The following is a 22,447-nucleotide window of genomic DNA, read 5'->3' as shown; positions in this document are numbered from 1 at the left end:
GGATTGTCCAGTCTGGAGTTTGTGTCTAATATAGGACTAATGTAGTCTGCACAGTACTCACTAATCTCTTCTGTGCCGCTGCGTTGTAGGTTTGGTATCTTGATTTCCCAGTGTAATTTTTTAAAATGTTATCAAAAATAGATGAATAGGTGCTGAATGTACATTGCATATAGAAGGGACTGATTTCCCTGCTGCTATGAAAATCACATCAGGAGGGACCTTGTGGCAATTATGTGTTTTATTTTTACTTAAAACATCCTTTTCTATAAGTTGAAGTAAGTAAATACTAACAGTAAACTGTTTTTGGTAAGTACATTGCAGCCATGCAGAACAGTTTAGAACAAAGATTTTCTAAAATGACCAACATAGTCTTCCTTATCTGCTTTTCTCCTGCCTTTTAATATACAATGTAATAAATATCATTTAGAAAATTAATCAAATAGGGCCAGTGATATGAAAGAGATCAGAACTTCTATCGTAGCTGTTGTCTCATCCACCAGACTTGGAAGGATCCCATGGCTGAAATGACATTTCAAATCCTATTTTCTGTAAAGACTGTTAATTTTATTAAGTACAAAATAATACCCACTGGATGGTGAATTCCTTGGGCTGTGTATACATGCACTGGGCTTGGAGCAGAAAGGGAGATTAGAGGGATTTTCACACAGGTTTTTTTTTTTTTTGAAGACTGCATTGAGCCTGAACTGTGTCAATATCAAAGCAAGTGCTATCAGCTTAGAAGGGGTGCAGCTAAGCGGGACAAGAGGATAGGAGACACCAGAGGAGACAATATGCCGCAGGCTCCTGAATTTTTCTGTGCTTGTATTAATTTGAAATGATTTAAAGTAAATAAAATAAAAATAGTTAAAAAGCCCTAAGGATTTTATCTTTCCTCTTTTATATGGGGTAATTGAAATGCCAGACTAATGTGTCCAAGGACTTCTTTTCCAATGTCCCCAAACATATGCTTATATTTTGTTGTACTGTCCCTCATTTCTGTTTACTTCCTGATAAACATTACTTTGAGGGCAACCAACCTCTTTTGCTTTGCACTTTTACCCTGCATTTATGCCTTTGGACACGTTTTTCCTTTTATCCGCTGTTGTAATCTTTTTTGTCTTTTGTTACATATAAACTTTGTCAGGGATAGAATTCCCTGATTTCTGATTAGATCTAAGCTACATCCCTGAAAGAAATATTGCTGTCTAGCGATTTCAGTTGTGAATCTGAATAAAGTAGCATCTGTAGGTATAGCACTATCCTTGAACACAGTGAATGCATACAAGTTCATCCAATTTAGAATTCTCTAAAAGCAGAATATCCAGATTGTGGCGAGTCAATCAATTTCCATTCAAAAATTGTGGAAGAAGCATTAGTAATCTCAGATCCAGAAAGCTACATCTGACCCTTCGCGTGTCTTAAAATAAGCTGATTTTATTTATTTATTCTGGTGTATTTTTGTATCATATTTGTGCGTTAAGCCCATAAAAACTGAAACCATATTCCAGTCAGAAGGATGTGGAAATATTTAGTGAATATGTTTTGTTACAACTTGACTGAATATGGCAACCCTCTGTAACGTTAGGATTTTGAGACCCACTAGTGCATATTTCAAGAAAGTTTCTGGGAGGGTATGAAAATTACCTGGGGGAACTCTTCTGCTTATACAAATTTGTGTAGAGATGAGCTCAGTCTTTCGCCTGCTGACAAACGGGGCATTGATTCTGCCCTTGCCAACAAGTTATACAGCTCATCTAAGCAGTTGTCTAGGTTCCCCCCATCTCCATAGGAGAGCGGGAGAATGAGTACCTCTCAGTGATCATCTTTCTGATGTGATTCTTGTGACATGCACAGCTGTCCAGCCCAGAAGTCACCACCATTTTATTTGTATTTAATTCCAAATGGACAATGCTTCCTCCTGTACTAGAGTGAGAGAGAGAAAAGGAGTGTTGCCAAGGGGGTGAGCTCATACCCTGTGTTTAGGGTGTCAGCCCTTGGGTAAATCATCACGCGAGAAGACACCTAACATCGCCCACTTTCTTTGGATTAAAGGCATCACAACTCCTTAGCATCACTCCTGATAGGACAGATAGGTAGGAAAAAAAATTATTTCCTTGCTGTTGCATTATTAACTTTCTTAGAAATCTTATCAGTGTTTGTTTACAGTTCATGTGCCAGCAAGAGTTAAATTAGTTGCTCAACACCCACGGAGTATAAATTGGTTGTTTTCTGTTCTACCGCAGCTTATTTAACACTGATCAGTGGTGCAGTTTAACATGCACAGAAAGAACCCAGGAGTGGATGTAGGGGAGAAGTATTGGTTCAGGAATCTTAGCATGACATATTACTTCTTCCCTTCACCATATGCTGGAAAAAATAGTTTATTTAAATTAAATAAATAGCTGATTCTGTAGTTACTACCTGAGGTCATGTCTTTGACTAAATCAGGCTTCCTAGAGGGCATGGTGAAGTTTTACTGTTAATTTTGTAGCTCAGTAGGGTGGAAAATACAAAATATTCAAAGTTGTATGATAACACAGTTTCCTATTTAAGCAATGTCTCTGCATGCAAGGGAGGCAGAAGTAATTGAAAACATCTTACAAGTATGCATGTGTTAGAAATAAAGGGTCTGCCACTGTTGTAAACAGAGGAGCTCACCTCAAGATTTCCTATCTGCTGTAAAAAACCTGTGATGTATTATAAGTTGCTAAAAAGAAGATGGGTATGGCTGGGTGAGAGGAAAGCATTGGTTTGTTTTAGGGGAGACTGTTTTAGGGAAATGGTGACTCTTGAAAGGGTTCTAGTGTGATCCTGTGCTTTCTTTTCTCTCCTCTGCCAGATCTCTTGTGGTACTTGCTCCTCCCAAACCCATGATGGTTACATTTCTTTTCAGAAATCCCATCTAATGTCTTGTTTTGGCATACTAATACTGATTAAATACTGTCTAGAGAGTAAAACCCCATCTATCTAAGACAAGGAAATGTGATATTCGTATTGTGGTGAAGCTGTTAATGGAGCTGTGATGCAGCAGCTTTGTTCTTCACCGGGTTTCTCCTCTTCCTGTGACTCCCTCTGAAAGCAGAAAGCTTGGATGTGCATGAAGCCTGTGTCCTGTGCTCCTCTGCCAACTTGATGGCAATAGCTTGCATATTCTGATTGACTCATTTGAATTGATAATGCAGCAGCAGGACCATGCTCTTTTCCCATGGTAGGGTCAGGGCAGACTGTCCTTGGCCTCTGATCTTTCCTTGAGTCCCAGCTCTGATGGGCAGGTATAAGTCATGCTGCTGTTTGTCAATAACATGCCAACATTGACAGCTGTGGCATCAGCTGCTAATCAGGATGAGTTGTAACAGGGCTTTCATAGAATCATAGAATCATAGAATAACCAGGCTGGAAGAGACCCACTGGATCATCAAGTCCTCCTCACTTGCAGTCTTGCTGTGTTCAAAATGGAATGATTTGAGATGTTCAAGGTGAGCTCTTTGTTGCAAATGGTGAGCAAGGGTAGTTGTATTTGAATGAAATAACTCAGAGAAACAGAGGTAGTGAGAGCTCACTCTACTAATAAGGAAAGTCCACCCTTTGTTGTTGCTAACACTCCTCTCCACTCAGTGTTCAGCATGCAGCTCTCCTTGCCATTTTCACACCTTTCATCCTGTGGCTTTTAACACCATAGCAGCTCTGTAGTGAGCTGCTGCAAAGCCCATGTGAGGTCTTCTGCTAGGGCAAAGCCACATGGCCTGATGCCACACTATGTGGGACACCTGGGAAATGCTGGGCTAAGGCTCAGCTCCAGGTCTTGTTATCACCACCTCCAAAATTTGTTCCGTGCCACAGATACATTTTTCAGTAACACTTTTGTTCAAAATCACTTCAAAAGTTCATGTTTGCCTTCAGCTTCTGCCTACTGATTTTGAGGTTTAAAAATACATACTCTTCTAAATAATTTTTCTGTATTTAGGTAGAGGTTTTCGTATGTCAAACACTTGTTGAGTTAGTTTACACACCAAATTGGCTAGAATAGAAAAATCCATATTCTTCAATCTAAGAGGGGCATGAGCATTCTCTACTGAACAGAATAAAAAGTGAATGACTAGCAAAGTCATGCTGAGGTCAAAACCAGTGTGATTTGGTGAGGAGTGAAACAATTGCACAACCATAAAGGAAAAGAGTTCTAAATAGGTAACTTATAACTAAATAGCTAACTTTGCATGCCTCCCCTTGGAATTTTAAATATAGTAATTGAAGCTTCTCCTGTGTCTGCCTCAGTAAAATTTGCCTAAGAGATTTTGAATCCAAATTTCACATCATATGCATAGGGCCCACAGTTGTGGGATGTCGTTCCCAATATTATCTTGTGATTCTGTGCTGCAGTACCATGTTTCCCAGGCTGTAGTTCCTTTTTACTAGTTTAAAGGGTGAGAATTCTCTAGCTCCCTTCTATCTGCATTTCTAGCGGTCAACTGAATATCCTTCTCAAGTAATTAGTTTTATGTACTTCATCAAAATAGACTCTGATATGCTCTAAGTACTGCATGGGAAACAGTCAATTAAGCACTACAAAACAATTTGATGTGTAGAGGATTAGAAGAAGGACAGATTGTTTAGAATGAGTTGAGGCATGATAACTGCTATGAGTTTAGGAAGTGGAAGAATGTACGTACAATATCAGGAAATACTTTGTAGTCATAAGGTCCACTAGTCTGTTAAATAATCTTCCAACTCACGTGATGAAACCCCTTTTGCTTAAGATTCATAAATTAGCATGGTGTTAGAGGCAATTCTTCTCTGGCAAGATGTGAGACTAAAAGACATAATACTATTCAATATCTATCCATGTCTCTGAGTGCTGAAGCAATTTCTTTTCATATTGAGAAAGAAAATGGTGATGGATATTTCAGAACTTGTATTAGTATCTCGTGACAGTATCTCATGACAGGTTTTTTTTGTTTAAAATTATAAAAATATTAAACTGTATGGTTTGTGTCAACTTCCCAAACCCTTCTTCAACTATAGATTTCATGCTGATTTTTGACCTTGTGTTGCTTGGTTTTTATTCAAGTTGAATTTTCATTCTAATAAGCAAAGATGTTAAAGTGTTGAACTCGGGTGGTGAAATGGGGAAGTCAAAGTAAGCACAGAAGCCTTGAGTAGTGGGCTAATTGACTCAGAGAAAAAAAAGGTAGAACATTCAAAACTGTGATGAGGTGGTCAGATATACCAATTGCTCTTAAATATTTAAGCACTGAAATACAAAGATTTTCCTGTGTGAAAATACATATTTCTGTGACTGATTTTCTGTTCATTTTTCTGCATGACAAATTCATTTTTTTCCTTTTGATCTTGTTCTGATATGATTTTTTTATGGAACAATCACTTTATGCCATCACTTTACTCTGAAGAAGACTAAAAGCAAACAATATCGAATTAGGATTTTCAGCTTTGTGGCGCAAATCCTCTGGAAAAGTGCAGTTTGTCAGCCAGGAAGGAAAAAAGCTAAAAGGGCATTTTAGCTACCTTTCAAACTAGCAGCATTTACTTTTCATACTGCAATTGTTACAACTGGGGAAAAAAAACCCCAAAACCTACCTTCAAAGAATGACTTGGAGGTGTAGGCACAGTGATTGCTCTGTGTTTGCAGAGATTGAAATAACAGTGATGAAACAGAAGTTGTCCACTACTTTCAGTGGGGTTAGGTGTAGTGCTTGTGATTGTATTTAAATGTGATAGTATTTTAATAGGTTAGATAATGTTTTTACTGTCTGCACTGTTACCTCTTCCTTTGCCCATCAGAGCACACACAAGAGGGGAGCAATACCACTCTGGGAGGGTCTGTACTGCTCCCTGCAGTGAATAATGAGAAGCAGGAAGACCAAGCTGGCTTGAAAACACAGAACCACTTTTACATGAAGATGTCGACCTGAAGCACTTAGAGGGGCTGCAAATTTACTGAGCCAAAATTCATCAAAACTGAAAAAAATCCATGAAACTCAATTCTGCTCAGTCTGCTTTTTATGAGCAAAGAACAGTTGAAGGAATTTTGCCAAGCTCTCATGCCAGCTCAACTTCAACATCATGCTTAATCATGGTGTTTGTTATTGTTTTAAAATGTCATATAAAATCTATGTTTTTAAGTGAAAGAAGGCCATTCTGGGAAATTCTATGTCTGTGTACTGAAATTGTCCTGGCTCAGACCTGGCAACTCCAATTCCAGGTTTTGGCACTTGTTTCTGTCTGACTTTTTAAAAGTGACTTAAATTATCCAACTTACTTTCCCACCCATAAAATGGGGTAGGAGAGAACAAATGTTAGCACAGGTATTGGGTAATGGGGTGACAAGGAAGAAATAGATAGTGACAAATCCTCTTTCCTGGCCCATTTCCACACGGGATTATTTGACTGATTATGAGCACCTAATTTAGTTACTGTGACCCTTAGTGTTTAATCTGCAGAGGGTAGAAAGCAGTTCAAACCAATCACACACCAGGCTGCCAGGCTCCAGTTTCACTGGAAAAGGCAGTGCCTTGCGCCATGAGTAGGTTTCTTCCATCACTGGCATCCCAACTATCTCTGTGATTTGACTCTGTGGAGAGATGTTGATTCAGTGATCGGAGTTGTGAACATAGCAGACTGCTTAGGTACCACTGTACTGGGCTGTTTTGTCTGCACCTTCTTTATTTTGAAGATGTTCTATGGCTGGTCTCGTTCTGCCCTTGTCAATAGGAAATAATCATGATTACTTTTTTATTTTATTATTATTATTATTATTATTGCAGTATAGTGGGCTTATTTCAATTCTTAGAGGGATGCAAAGAAATCAGTGAAGCCATTTCCAAAATAACTATTTTTTTTAGTCTTTAAATCACATTCCAAAGCATCTAGTCTTCAGGGAGCCTGAAGGGGAACCCCTCCAACAGGAATGTGAGGGAGACTAGAGGCTGGTCCTCTCTGCAGCCAGGGCAAGAGGAGAGATGCTGCTGCTGGAGTGTAACTTCCAAAATCTGAGGAAAAGCTATGGTCAGTCAGGAGCCTGTAATGGGAAAAAGCACAGCACATGTCTTTCTGTGGACATTCAGCACTTGGAGCAGTAGCACTTAAAATGTCCTTTTGAAAAAAATAAAGGCAAGCAACAGCTGGAACGTATCAGTCACATCCAAATTAAAACTCGTCTGAAGACCAGAAAACTTAGTATAAATTGTCTCCTTTTCATATATTAATCTTTCTATTCTATCTGATGGAGGGGGGAAATACTAATTTAGAAGTAAACCCTGTGGGCATTCATCAGAATGGATTAATCTCTTAATTTAGCCCAAAGAAAATTTAAGAAATAAAGCTTTGAAGAAGTGAGAGCTCTTCTGTTTCTCTTCTGTTTCATCATCATCCCCCCCCACTCCCCCGCGCCTCCCCCCTTTTTAATTTTTTTTTTCCCTCCTGATTTTTTTCTCCTCCTTTCTGGATTGAGCTCCTTTCTAATGGAGTCGCAGTTAAAAAGCTTCATAGTCACAGATTCTCAGAATCACTAGGTTGGAAAAGACCCACAGGACAATCCTATCAAGTGTTAAACCATGACCCTCCGCAACTCATCCACCCATCTTTTAAACACCGCCTGGGAAGGTGACTCAACTACCTCCCTGGGCAGCCTGTTCCAGTGTACAATGACCCTTTCCATGAAAAATTTTTTTCTCATGTCCAGTCTGAATGCCCCTAGTGCAGCTTGAGGCCATTTCCTCTCATCCTGTCCCCTGTCACTTGGGAGAAGAGGCCAGCAACCTCCTCTCCACAACCTCCTTTCAGGTAGTTGTAGAGAGCAATAAGGTCTCCCCTCAGCATCCTCTTCTCCAGGCTAAACTACCCCAGCTCTCTCAGCCTCTCCTTATAAGACCTGCTCTCCAGCCCCTTCACCAGCTTCATTGCTCTTCTCTGGGCTCACTCCAGAGCCTCAACATCCTTCTTGTGGTGAGGGGCCCAGAACTGAACACAGGATTCGAGGAGCGGTCTCACCAGTGCCAAGTACAGAGGAAGAATAACCTCCCTGGACCTGCTGGTCACACCATTTCTGATCCAAGCCAAGATGCCATTGGCCTTCTTGGCCACCTGGGCACACTGCTGGCTCAAGTTCAGTCGCTGTCAACCAACACCCCCAGGTCCCTCTCCTCCAGGCAGCTTTCTAGACAGACTTCTCCTAGTCTGTAGCACTGCATAGGGTTGTTGTGCCCCAAGTGCAGGACCCGGCATTTGGCCTTGTTAAACCTCATGCCATTGGTCTCAGCCCAGTGGTCCAGCCTGTTCAGATCCCTTTGCAGAGCCTCCCTACCCTCCAGCAGATCAACACTTCCACCCAGCTTAGTGTTGTCTGCAAACTTGCTAAGGGTGCACTCGATGCCTTCATCCAGGTCATTGTTAAAGACATTGAACAGGGCTGGACTCAGCACTGAGCCCTGGGGAACCCCACTTGTCACTGGCCTCCAGCTGGATTTCACACCATTTACCACCACTCTCTGGGCCCGGCCATCCAACCACTTTTCCACCCAGGAGAGTGTGCGCCTGTCCAGGCCAGAGGCTGACAGTTTCCGAAGCAGAATGCTGTGAGAAACTGTGTCAGAGGCTTTACTGAAGTCCAGGAAGACCACATCCACACCCTTTCCCTCATCCAGTAGGTGGGTCTCTTTGTCATAGAAGGCGATCAGGTTAGTTTGGCAAGACCTGCCTTTCATGACCTATTGTTGACTGGGCCTGATAAATTTGTGTAACTTCTGAGAAACTCCTTTTCAACATGTCCCTCTCACGCATGGATGACTATGAGGCTCATCACTGGGATATTTCATTGACTTAATTTGCAGTTTTTGTGGTTTCTGAAATTTAAGCTTGTGGAAATCTAGATACATTCAAATCTGTGAAGATCCATCTCCAAAATACACTGGGTACTGCTTTTGGTTCAGTTCTGCATTTTGTATTGTCTGTGAGGCTGGAGCCACTGAGCACAGCAAGGGATTAAAATCCACTAATCAAACAGGTGTCCAACTGAACCAAGTACTTCTTACAATCTTACAAACTCTGTGACAATAGGCTTTTTTCCCAAAGATAGCTTTTTTTCTTTCCAAAAATAAGCATTAGTTTGAATATATAACAAGTTTGATACGGTAGTTATAAGCCAATTTTGAGTCACAGTAAGACAAAGAAATTCCTGTGTCACTGTTTTGAATTATGGACATTTTGAAAGGATTTTTGAAATAATATTTTCCCTTCTGTAGCATCTTCTTAGGATCATTGAGGCTATTAGCTTGTTTTCCTAAACAAGAGGCAAATAACCTTGAGACTCAGTGTTTGTTTCATCTCTTTCAAGAAGGACCAAATTAAAAAAGTGAGTCTGAGATGATCTCATTGCAATCATATTATTAATAGCTGTTGTCAAAGGTGAAATATTATGAATTTGTTATGCACACAGTTCAATCCACTGTGTGTCTTACTAGCAAGAAATGGGACCAAAGTTATAAGTACTGTAAATATTACTGGCAAATCGCATTTAGACCAAAGGGTTTCTGAAAACAGAGTTGGCCTCTTTACAGTACATGAAAAATCAATTAACAAAACATTATGCCCTTGCAAAATGAAGTGTGGATAATGAACACAAATAAATGGAGATTTAAGAAAGCCTGTGTACTTGTCCCTTTTGGGGGTGGAGAGTAACTGATTAGTTTAGGAGAACCATGGTGGATTAGCGCAGGTACGTACTAATAGTGGAGCAAAGGAAGGCAAACTTCAAAGAAGTTTCTAATCTTTGATCCCATTATGAATCCCGCAGAAGACTTGTGAATTCTAATTTAGTAGTGAGAAAAGTGTTACAGCCAAAAGAATGTGATGCTATTTATAGAAAAAAAACTCCCTTGTAGATGTTGGGCTGGAATCTCACCCATGACATTTTTTCCATCATACTAATCTAGTCCAAACAGGTTAAAATTGAGGTAATTTATGTAAGTCTTCCAGATGCTCTTGAGAATATGCGTGATAAAAAGAAGAAACAGCACCTTTTGCAGCTTTCAGTCTGTGAGTTATGATCCAAGAACTTAAAAATTGCAGCTCAAACAGCCTTTCTTTCTGACTTGCTGCTTGACAGTCTCTAGAGGCCTGGACAAGGCTACACGAGGCTGTAAACAGTTGAAAATGTTGTGGTTCTTTGTCTTGTGACAGGTGCAAGACCACTAGCTTTCATTTTGGGATTTCCAAAGTTGTTTTAAATGCTAGAAGAAAGCTGACTGAGGTCTGAAATAAGTTCAGCCAGTGCTGGCAAATAAAAAGACAAACTGAGGCCCTTCAAGCAAGAACACCAAGCTGAATAAAATGGAAGTAATTGCACGGGATTTTCCTCCCAGGTGGGAGTTATCACAAAATGTAAGCTATTGGCACACTAGTCATCAGTGGCTAGCAAATGTTCAACCCCTTGGACACAAGACTAAGAAATTGTCACATGCCTCCCATGTGGCAGCTTTAAGGGTACGCATGTGGTGTTGGTGTGGCAGAAGGAGAAAGCTGCTGCTGTTGACATTGAACTGTGATTAACAAACAAGTCCTGACTCTCTGTTCCTTGTGGTAAGGAGTCAGTTAAACTGGGCTGCATAATCTAAATCTTTAATTTATGGTGTTGCCAACTTCATGGACTGCTGATATGATTTCAAGCATTTTAATTTGCCATCACTATGGCCATAGAAGGCTACACAGTCGGGAATACTTATGCAGAAACAAGAGCATTTAGGATGATAAAGTAAAGCCTTTTGATCCACAAGTGAGAACTTGTTTTATCTTGTACTAATAGCCAGAAGTGTTCTGGCACAGGCACCTGATTGTGTGTTGGGGAGGTCAGAACAAGACACATCTCTCACTGTGTGTGGATTCACCAGCAGTCATAAGACTCCTGTGCTATCTTACTGCACCTCCTTACACCATCCCAATTGTCCATTAGATGTTGCGCAGTATGTGTTTCTGTGTAGAAAGGTAGACGTTGCTACCCAGAACACATTGGTGTTGGTACCTATGCTGGCCGGCTGGTGGGATGATGCTACCAGCCACCAACAGCAACACTAGCTCTGCACAGTGCAGCTTGGTGACACAAAATGAGCCCATATCGGTTAGTTCCTGTATGTCGTGAACCTTTCTCCGGTTCAACATGATGTTGGTCTTCTCTTTTTGTTTTCTTTTTTAAAGTAACCTCAAAGAAGACAAAATCTGTGGTAGTCCTACCACAAAGAAAGAAAATAGCTTCTAATTAGCAAAGAACTGAGGGTCACCCTTCTGCCTCACCACTAAAAATAGAGACTACAGTAAACCAAGGAATGAGTTGTGTCCTACACTGCTTTGCATCTCCAAAATAGTGTACATTTCAGATTCCTTTCTATTACACGTTACAATTGTTACAGTGTTCTCCTGCCAGCCGTTCCTGGAAAGGTATGTGCAACCTCCAGAGAAAACTAAGCAAAAACTAGTGAGGAATGATATGTTTTGAATAAAATGACATGTCTTGATCTAAACATCTGACGATCAAGCTTGGGAAACCCTTTTATTCTCTTCTCCTGCTGCCAAACTGTAAGGATCAGGCTGGGCCAGAGCTCAGTTTAGGTCCTGAAGTGTGTCATATGACTTTGTTGGATTAGGTGAACGAAAATGCATCACTTTTAACCAGCATTTTTCTCCTAAGAAAGGACTATATACTTTATTTGGTAGCTTTATAAACTCTTCTGCACAGTTCTTACTACATGGCATGAGATGGTCTAGAAATTAATATTACTTCTGTAATCTGAGGAAAGGGGATTTCCCAGTGAATGTTATTACAATACCTTTATTTGAACTAAAGGCCTATTTTTAGATACTTGGATGTGTCCTGGGATAAAACATTCCTTATGTGACATGTTCTAATGTTGACTAAATGCATTATGTACTGCATCTAGGTATCTAAGGAATTTTAATTGTCTCAGAGGTACACAATAGCTTTTTAGAATTAGGATATTTATCATTTGTCACAGCTTGTAAATTTAGATACAGAACAGGCCTGTACACTGTCAAGCTGTGTGGGAAAGTAAGATGAATTAGAAGTAGCGTCATAGTCTCTATATGCCTTCCAAGCATGTTAATAGTTAGCATGTTCTAAAAATGTATAAGATGTAGTTTTAAAAAGCTTAAATCTGAAAGAAAGATGCATGAAAATGTAAAAGAAAAAAGCTGATGCTACAAAACTCGCTGTTTTGCACACAAGTCAGCCCCACTCCTTTGGAGTGACAGTTGCTCTTAGAAACATACTGAAATATGCATGTATTGTCAACAATCCTGCTCAGAAAAGATGCTAGAGCTCAGCTGTGATGGTGGGAAGCTTTGGCGTTTGTATGAACTTCTGAACTGCCATCTACCTGTTGTGTGAATCACAAGTATCTGCACATAAAAAAAATCAATTTAATTGAATTAAACCCTTAAGCAGCTCGCTAAGTGATATAAGTTTGCTATCAGTCAGAAGATTAAACTATGGACTGTCAGGCTGAACAATTTGCAGCTAGGATTAATTTGGTATTCCATACTTTAGGGCATGCCAGCTATCGTATGAAAAAACCCTATTAAACCTGTCTATTATAAAACACCAGACTGGTGCATTTTAAAACAGACTGGCTTTTTCATGAAGCCCACAATTTTGTAACAATGTCATTTTAATTTTTTTTAACCGGTTTGTGTAGATGGCAAGGCTTTCCCTCAGTGGTGTCTCACCAGCTGTCATAAGCTGGTTTGTGTCCTCATAATCATAGAATGATTGAATGCTTAGGGCTGGAAGGAACCTTTACAAGTCATCTAATAAAACCCGGCTGCGGGTGCCGGGGCTGTGTGAAGTGCTCCTCCACTGGCATCTGGGCAGAGGTGAAGCAAAGCAGCAAGGTCATGACCAGCCCTAGTGAGGGTGAGGACAAAATATCGCAGGTTCTTGGCCCATGAGAGGGCAGAATTTCCTCTAGCAGCTTGATGTGACAGAAGCCGTGTGGTAGTAGAGGGTAAATGCCACTTGTTTGTATTTACATACTTCTGATTCAGGCAATAGGGATTTCACCACTAATGATGGAAGTGCTGTTTTCCAAACTGCTATTACTAGCACCACATGAGAAATATCTCTGTATCAGAACAATGATTACACACTAGCTTGACTTCTTAATGTTTCTCTTAACCTAATACCTGTCTGCACAGAGCCCTTCCTTAATTCATTGTTTTTGTGTTCAGCATCAAATATCACAGAATCATAGAGTCATTTAGGTTGCAAAAGACACTTAATATCATCAGGTCTAACCATAGACCAAACACTGCCAATTCCTACGCTCAGCCTTGTCACTGGGCACCACATTTTCACATCTTTTAAATACGTCCAGGGATGTTGAGTTCTCCACTTCCCCAGGCAGCCCGATCCAGTTCCTGGCAATCCTTTCAGCAAAGAGATCTTTCCAATTGAAACCTCTGCTGGCTGTTACCTGTTACCTGGGAAAAGAGACCGTCTCTCACTTGCATGGTACCATGCGTGCTCATGGTGATGCATATAATTCCGAAGACTGGCACTAAAATAAGAATTGTGTTAATATTTGCCTCCACTGCAGCAGGGACAAAGCTTCTCTCTGCTCGTTTGCAGCTTGTAATTAACTAATGAAAGATATATGCAATTACCTTAGACAATGCTTCCGGGAAACTACTGCATGCATGCTTGCTTGAAAGTTCATCTCATTATAAAGGCATTTCAGAGGGAAGGTTTGGGGGGAAATTTGGTCCACTGAAGTTTTAAAATGTTTTCTGCTGGGTGGATTGTAGAGATGTCAGTACTCTCTCCAGACTCAGTGTTCTGAACTTCTTGCAGCTACTGTTTATATCTCACGGTCCTCCCACAGCTTGAAATAATGCCCTGATTCACCTCGGAGCCAAGCTAGGTGTGCTGGCATAGCACACTGGCAGCTAGGGCTGAATAAATTGATTGCAGTGAATAACTTGCTCAATTAAATTAGCCCTGTGGTCTCTGAGTGGTGCATACATTCTGCTGATGCCACTGACACGCTTCCTCTGCCTGCAGTTCTAGGGGGCAAGAAGACATGCTTACTGGGTGATGGTGTCTTCTGATGTTTTGCCTTCCGCTGCTGCAACGCTCTGAAGCTGGGGGTCATGCTGTGAGGAGTGCAGCTGTGAACCACACACTCTCAACTTTCTCAATCTCTGTCCTTGGCTTGTTGTTGGACCTGATAATATTAATACAAATGTGCCTGGAGAGTGAGAAATTAGATATAGATGCATAGCGTAGTTAAAATAAACCCCTGAAAGCTAGGCTGGTACAGCACTTAGTATGTTTTATGTCCTTCAGTATGTAGTGTATATTCGTGCGTATCAAGCGATGTGTTATTTACAGTATTTTGGCTATGCTTAGAATAAATTTATTTAAATTCATCTTCCCTTAACATTAGCTTGTAAACCTGGAGATAAATAAGCCACAGTTGACTTTTGTTGCTCAGCAATCTAAATTCTGCTTAGCAGATACCAAATTATTCAAGTCTGGCAACATTTTAGCGAAGATATGGTAACAAATCACCTTATATAAATTACTGTTCATCTGGTAAGGGCTGGTGGGCTTTAGATTTTACACTTCCCCTCTATCTTTGCAGTATTGTGCAGGGGATTAAGAAATTTTTCCAGCAGCAAATCAAAGGAAGAGGGCAAAAGCATATAAAAAGTCTCAGAGCAATCTCTGAGAGCTGAGTGATGGAAAGGGATGTCTTAGCAATGGCCCTGGCACCCACCTCATATCAGAAGTACTAAATTGTGCTTGAGCCATGGTGGTTTGCAGCTCAGGTTTCAAGGCAAACTCTCTGAGATCCCGAAGTGGTGCGTAGGAATTAAACAGGAAGAGTACAGGGACTAATTAAGGGCTTAAGGATCACTTGCACTCATATTAGAATGAATAATTTCTTTAATTGGCTTCATGGGGACTACTCAGCACCATATACCTTACAACAAGATGTCTCCAGCAGATTGAGCTGCAGCATCAGTGGGGATTATTCAGGGGTCTTGAGAACAAGGTGTTTGTGATTGCAAGTGGGAACTCCAGAAACAGCAGATAATAAAAGACATACATTTGCAAATATCTCACTTTTGTTAAAAACAAACAAAAGAAAACAATAGATTAGTAGCCACTTGAAGGGTAACTTTTTTTACAGCTGCATGAAGAAATCTGGTCATCTGAAATATGAAGAGCTTCTTTGCACATAATCCCACTCCACTCAGCACTTGTCAGGCCGTACCTGGAGCACTGCATCCAGTTTTGGTCCCAGCTATACAAAAAAGACGTGGAAGACCTGGAGAGGGTCCAAAGAAGGTCCACTAAGATGATCAGAGGACTAGGAAACCTTCCATATGAAGTAAGGCTGAGAGAACGGGGTTTACACAGCCTTGAGAAGAGAAGACGTTGGGGGCACCATATTACCATGTTCTAGTATTCAAAGGATGTCTAGCAAGAGGATGGAGACTCCCTTTTTACAAGGAGTAGCATGGGAAAGACAAGGGGTAATGAGTATAAGTTGCTCCTGGGGAGATTCTGATGGGATTCCAGAAGAAAATTTTTCACCATGAGAACAGTTGAACACTGGAATAATCTCCCCAGGGAAGTGGTGGATTACTCTACACTGAATACTTCTAAGGCTCAGCTTGACAGGGTTCTGGGCCATCTCATTTAAACAATATATTACCTAAAAGGTTGGAACAGGTGATCCCTTAGATCCCTTCCATCCTGGCATTCTGTGATTCTGTGCGATTCTTTCAGAAAAGTGTTACATGGCAGGCCAGTGTTGTTATCCCTGCCCAGTGGAAAGCAGAAGTGAAGAACATGTGAATGTGACACATTTCTCACATGAGCCATCTCAGAGCATACTGGAAGAAGTTTTATGTGGGATATTTGGAGACTACGTACCTCCAGCCCTCTGGACCTACTCTATTCCAGAACGGTTGGTCTGAAAGACCCAGAGATGAGTTTCCTGTGAGCACAACAGGGAAAATGACCACCGGCTGAGAGAACAATGTGCTGGCAGAGGTGGTTTCCCTAAACCATGTTGAGGGGAACATGATAATATTTCAGGACCATGTTTGAAGTGTTTTGACACAAATGTCACATTTAGCCACTTTTTCTCATTCCCAGTGGAACAAAGCTCTGCTTCTTTGGGGAAAGTTTTAGGAATATTTGTGTCTTTATATGACACAACTATGCCCCCTCCAGACTTCCTGAGCTGAGGGAGAACTTTCATGAAAGTGCCCCAGCAGTGACGAATGTGTAGTCCTTCATCTCTGTAAAGTTTGATTTGGCATTTATCATCAAAGTATTCCAATTTATGAAGCAGTTTCTTGGAGCTCAGTTAATCCCATGGGTGACTTTTTTACAAAACCATCAAACTACCTCCCTGTTAACACTGGGTAGAGAAAAAGAGAACTGTGTCATGTGAACTGCAGGGAAATTAGATTAAGCCCATCAAAAAGTAGTAAAGAAGGAAGTTAGACACTAAAGGCACTTTCATATGGACTGAAAAACAATATGGAACTAGAAAGGTGGTCCTAAAGCTTATTATGTTCTGGTGCCAGTGAAAGCCTGTGCCACCAGAACACAGCCAGAAAGGACCATATTTCATAACGGTTACTTTTTCAATTAAGAAATTATAATGAATATATATAAGACATTTCACAAAGATTTCTCAAGGAAATCAGAGACATAGGACCATTGAAAGTGGGGCAGTATAGTGAGATGTCCTTGTCCTAAAGCATGATCAATTATACTTGCAAGATCTGGGGCAGATTTTTCTCTTCGGTTTTTTATAACATGTTTAAAAGATGGAGCTTGCCTTGGAAGCTTATTCCTTTTTTACTTTTTGAAAACAATTCATTATGTCTAACCTATATTTTTCTCTCAGGAGTTCATGCTTGTTTCCCTTGTTCTGTCTGCAAAGGATGTAAAGAACTGTTTCTGCCTAATACATATTTGAAGACTGTTGTCATGTCTCATCTCATTTCCCTTCTTTAGAAAGGAATTAATCCAAGTGTTTCAGCATTTTTCCGGGCCATACTTTCAAAGACCTTCAATAATTTTCTATTCTTCATCTTTGGACTTTGTTTACTTTATCGGAGTGTGGTTCTCAGACCTGGAGTAGTTATAGTCCCTCTTGGATGCAAATGGAACAACTGTGGCAAAGGATGAGGACAAGGCTGAGGTACTTAATGCCTTCTTTGTCTCAATCTTTAATGGTAAGGAACATCCTTCTGTGTGTACATCCTCAGGAGTTAGAGGAGCAGAACAAAGCTCCCATGATCCAAGAGGAGGTGGTTAGAGACTTGCTTGCCCAGCTAGACACCCACAAGTCTATGGGGCCGGATGGGATCCACCCAAGGGTATTAAAGGAGCTGACAGATGTGCTCGCTAAACTGCTTTCCATCATCTTCCAGCAGTCCTGGCTGACTGGGGAAGTTCCACTGGACTGGCAATCCCGGAGGCTGGCTGATGTTGTGCCCATCTACAAGAAGGGTTGCAGGGAGGATCCAGGGAACTACAGGCCTGTCAGTCTGACCTCAGTGCCAGGAAAAGTCATGGAACAGGTGATCTTCCAGAATTGACATGACTTGCCCAAGGCTGTCCACCAGGGAAAGAGCAAAGCCAGGAAGAAGATCCAGGACAAAATCTCCCTGGCCAGTCCCTGTGTTCCTGTGAAGAATGGTCTCCCTTGGCCAACACACTACGTGCAAGCCTTTCATTGATCAATGTACCATATAGCATCACTAAAAGATGTGGACTGTCTCTGGAAGTGATCTTTGTCTTGCAGAGGGTAAGATGTAGTATTTATGTGCTAACTGCTCTTGGTACGGCTTTAACCCATCTGAACACCTTCATGCTCCAGTCTCTTGCAGGTTAAGAGCGTGACACTTTAAAATGCATTTTATCCTCTTCTCTGCCACCTTCAAAACTTTCCATAAATGGAGGTGAGCATCCAAGTTATTTTTAAGCTCTATTCAGCGTAAGTTTGTTCACACCTTTTAGTGATGGATTAGTGAAGAAAATCAGAGCATTTTAAAAAAGAAGACGTGGCATATTTTGCTTGCTCCAACCGAACTCACTTGAAATAAATGTAATAAAAATACAAGTAGCTGTAAGATTAGGTTGTAGGAGAAGTTTCCCACCATGAGCTGCAATTGCAGCAAATATATTTCTCCTTAATTATTGTGCAGGGGTGAGTTCATTAAAATGTTCAGCCTTCTCCTTAGCTATATGCTGTTTGCTGAAATATAGTAGGCTCAGCTCAGCTATATTGAGTAAACGCATACTTATCGATATGGTTTAAAAATATTCTAATCATTGTTCAACTGTTCTATACATGATATCTTTGCACTTACTCAGAAGTGTTTACTTTTTCATTGGTTTTGCTTTTGTTTTTTGTAAGACTACATTTATTAATTTTCTCCTTGGCTCTGTTAAAGTAGTTTATCTGTAATTTAAGACTCAAGAACTTCCTTACCAGTGGAAATCAGTGTGCTAATTTAATACCAGCAATTGCTTAGCCTATCCAGTGCCAGAGGGACCCCAGTGCAAGAAAAGGCGTTTTAATATAGCTTTATGAACATGCAGCACTCGTATCAGCACACTACTGATTAAAAAACACAGGAGGCATTTCTTCAAAGGGTTCTGAATAAAGCCTTTGGTCCCATTTCCACACATGGATTTTTTTTCATTGTCCTAAATACATTTCTTAGACTACTTCATTTTGAACAGTTGCTGAAGTTACAGTAGGGAAAGACTTTGCATGTGTTGAATTCATCACTGAAAACAATTGAGACATATGTATATATTTGATCTGATAAATATCTCAGCATTTAAAATCCTCCTGAATCCTTAGATAGTGCTACTTAATCTCTTCAACATGCACTTTTAATGACTTAAGAATACAGACACTGGAGATTTAATGACCCAGTTGTGCTCTGCACTGCCATGTGCAGGAGTTGATTTGGATTTTATTAATCCAAATAATTTTTGAACCCTGTAAACATGCTCAGGGCTTTGCAAGTGCTAATTAGCATTTTTTGTTACCTATGCAAATAGTGCTCTCCAGCTACAAGCTCTCTGATGGGCACACAGTCCCATGTTGCACACTGTGCAGTTAGCCTTTAAAGATCTTTTAAATGCATTGTAGTTACTGGGAAATTTGTGTGCTGAAACTTCCAGCGATAGCAGATGCTGTGACAAAGAAACAGACTGGAGATTGTCAGGAAGTTCTGAATTCAAACAGTAGTTTCTTTAAATGAAAATCTTCTCTATAGTACGGAAGAAAGTAAATGCTTTTTTTTTCCTTTGAAGTACAATGAAGAACAGGAATGATTTATAGGGAAGCAAAATGCTCTTTTCCTAGTCCCCACTGCAGCTGGCCACGATGGACTGAGTCATGGCACTGCAGGCAGACCTTTGAAAGCCCACTCTTATCTATGTTTGCTTATTGCAAGCTGCTGTAGGGTGCAGCTGTAGTAAGAGTACACCTGCCCTGTGTACTCCTCAGTCTGAAGACACATCCCATCATCCTCCTCCCATCCCGCTGCAGGTATGTCACTTGAGATTCTTCTTTCTGTCTACAGGACAGTCCATCAGTCCTTCCTGTCATGTAACACTGGCACCCTCTGGAGCTGAGAGCCTTCTCAGAGGGTATTGAGTCACCTTGCATAGCATAGAAATCATGCATTGTCATACAGTCTTGAATGAGTATTTTTTATTAAGGGCAAAGAATTCTTTTTCCTCTCATGTAAGTAGGTTTTGTCAATGAACGAGCTCTTTAAGATAGTTTGCAAGTAATGGCACTGTAGGATGTTTCTCCACTGTTACGGACAAAAAAAGTGGAGTGAAACTGTGAGCGTATTTGCATACAGATAATTTATCAGTTTTTCCTAGGTTCTAACACAGAAACTATTGGTAGAGCAGGTTACTCTTCATTAATTTTACCAGCTCAGTTGCTCATGGATTTTTCTGCACTCACAGAGAGTCATCTCCTCCATATACCCTCTGAAGATAGTCATAGTGTGGTGAATAAGTAAATATATAGTCATAATGTGGTGAATAAATATATATATACCAAAATATATGCAAGTGCAGGCCCTCCGCTTGTAAGAGCCTTTGTTCTAGCACAAGGGGCATTAAAAACCTCTGTGTTACATCTTTGCCTCCAAACCAACTGAAATATATATAGGGACTCCATAGCACTGCAATCTGTCTTTAAAAGTACCATAAACAAAAATCAGGGCTGTGGACCTACAGTGCCTTGGAGCTCTGCCTTTAAGTGCCAGGGACAGAGCGCTGCTTGTGCTCTTGATGAAGCATATCCTTGTCAGAGGCATTAAACTGACATATTTGTCCTATAAAATAAAGTTAGAAGGTTCAGCTCTCACAGTCACCTGCCCAGATCTGTCTAAGGATTAACTGAGAAGGCCTGGGTGGGAAAGGTCTTGTTTGCATAGGGTGGCCTTGACTGAGGGACAATTTGTTCTCATCTGGGAAGAAACATACCTTTCCATTGTGGCAGATTTTGCAGCAGGGAGAAGGGAGTTTTGGTCAAAGGAAAGATTCCTATCTGGATGAGATAGATGTGCTGTATTGAATGCATAATGAAATATGTTGCCTGGATGAATATGCAAGGAAGATGCTGTGAGGAAGGATTCAGTTTGGTGACTGTAAGTTTCTGGTGCTGCCCTTCATTCATATCTTAAATTCTGATGTCATCTTTTATCTTTAAAGATTAACTATGGATATAGTTAACTTTTGATGTGGCTGCTTTCCACTCTATTACTGTTAACTTCCTATTTGTCATCATGGATGATGTGTAATTCTCTCCAAAATTTGTCCTCCCTCTTTAGCTGGGTGTACTTTAAGGCTGAATCTTTCATTTCTTGTGCTATGTGTCTCATCAGTGATGCAGCTATTCTTGTTATGAAAACAGTCACTGTAATCAAGTGCAGATTAATGGAAAGATTATTTCTGTGAATATGAAGAGTTCCTGAAATACAGCAATTTCTATTTTAATGTATTGAGAAACTGAATCACAGTTCTGCCACCCCCAAATCTGTTATTATTTGCCCTTTTTTGCCCAGGTACAGATGATGATACTGGACTATGATCTCTCCACAGACAGCAGCTTGTAGTAGCAGTGTCCTGCACTTCCGTACCTGTACACTATGTATCCTGCTTAACCAATTCTTCATGAGTCATTTGTCCTTTAAAGTACACATTTTTGTTCTAGCAGGTCTGCCTTACATGCTATTGATCCACTTGAAGCCTATCTCAGTGACTTCCTAGACGTTTCTGCCTCATTAGAGTCATTACTGTCTTGGTCTTTTGTCAGCATGGAATCCAATGATTTCTTTTCATTCTGAATATGCTACATCACTGCCAATTATTTTTGAATGAGAGGTGTTCCAGCCTATTTTAAGTTTTCAGCTGTATTGTGCAGAGTGAGCATGAAACTTGTCAGTTCTTGGGAGAGTTTTCATATATTTATTTATGTCCCAAAGTTGTGCCACACAAGCTCTTGGGGGCGTGGTGTGAATAAGGTTCTGAGCGTGTATTGTCAGTGACTGGTCTGAAGAGTGGCTGGAGGATGTCCTCACAGTCCTCCCTGCTCTAATGAATGACTCCTACATGGTTTCTTATGCTGCCTCCTCCTCTAAAGGACAGGCAGCAGAAAATGGCCAAGTCCACACGGTCCTGGGCATGGATCTAGTGGGAAAACTTTCACAGGGCCATGATTTCTCACTAGGCTCAACAACATGCCCTGGTGGGCTACAGGGGCATGCTTGGCTAGAGCAGCTGCTTGCTGGGGAGGTGTTTTTGCCTATCTCACAACATTCCCTCTGTGCACAGGCCACAAGCACAGTATGAGAGCTATGCTGAAGTAGCACATGGATAGCTTTGGAAGGGTTTGAGGCCACATCCTCAAAGACTGAGTGCCTTTGTAGGTTCAAAGGAAACAAGAAGCTCCATCATTACCATCAGTCCCTTCTCCTCCTTTTCCTCTGTCTGGCTCTGTAAAAGATGCTTAGATCTGGTCCTTAATATTTGTTGTATTGTTCATATACAGAATGCCAGGATTGCTGACACAGTCACAGGGATGGTTTTTAAAGCCAAAAATTATTTATCTCATTTAGCATGTGCTATGTGCATCTGGACATGCCAGACAATTCTGACCATGCTTCTGCTGCTGTGTGGACAGTGCTCTGGTGGCCTGGAGGGGAGAGACCAAGCCTTTTGTTACAGCTGTATAGATTACACAGCGGCAAATTTACATGAGGAACCAACTCTTCCTCATTTATTCTGTCTGTATGCCACAATAACAGCATGCGTGGGCAGTAGCTCACCTGCATGCGTTTGTCCTGAAATTACTGT

The 22,447-nt window shown here is 40.8% G+C and overlaps 2 protein-coding genes across 4 annotated transcripts in view; one reads left to right on the top strand and one right to left on the bottom strand.

Annotated features, from left to right (window-relative positions):
• MTUS2 (microtubule associated scaffold protein 2) overlaps nucleotides 1–22,447 on the top strand; it is a 738,607-nt gene that overhangs the window by 140,239 nt on the left and 575,921 nt on the right. The gene's annotated exons all lie outside the window — the stretch shown is intronic.
• The window catches only part of SLC7A1 (solute carrier family 7 member 1), a 214,431-nt gene continuing 198,640 nt past the window's right edge, over nucleotides 6,657–22,447 (bottom strand). Inside the window, exon 13 of the transcript XR_011339673.1 lies at nucleotides 6,657–6,672. The gene's annotated coding sequence lies outside the window, so the exon portion shown is untranslated. The remainder of the gene's footprint in view (nucleotides 6,673–22,447) is intronic.

Source organism: Phaenicophaeus curvirostris, chromosome 1, assembly GCF_032191515.1.
Source record: "Phaenicophaeus curvirostris isolate KB17595 chromosome 1, BPBGC_Pcur_1.0, whole genome shotgun sequence".
Lineage (NCBI taxonomy): Eukaryota > Metazoa > Chordata > Aves > Cuculiformes > Cuculidae > Phaenicophaeus > Phaenicophaeus curvirostris.
This window is presented reverse-complemented; position numbering and strand designations above follow the sequence as displayed.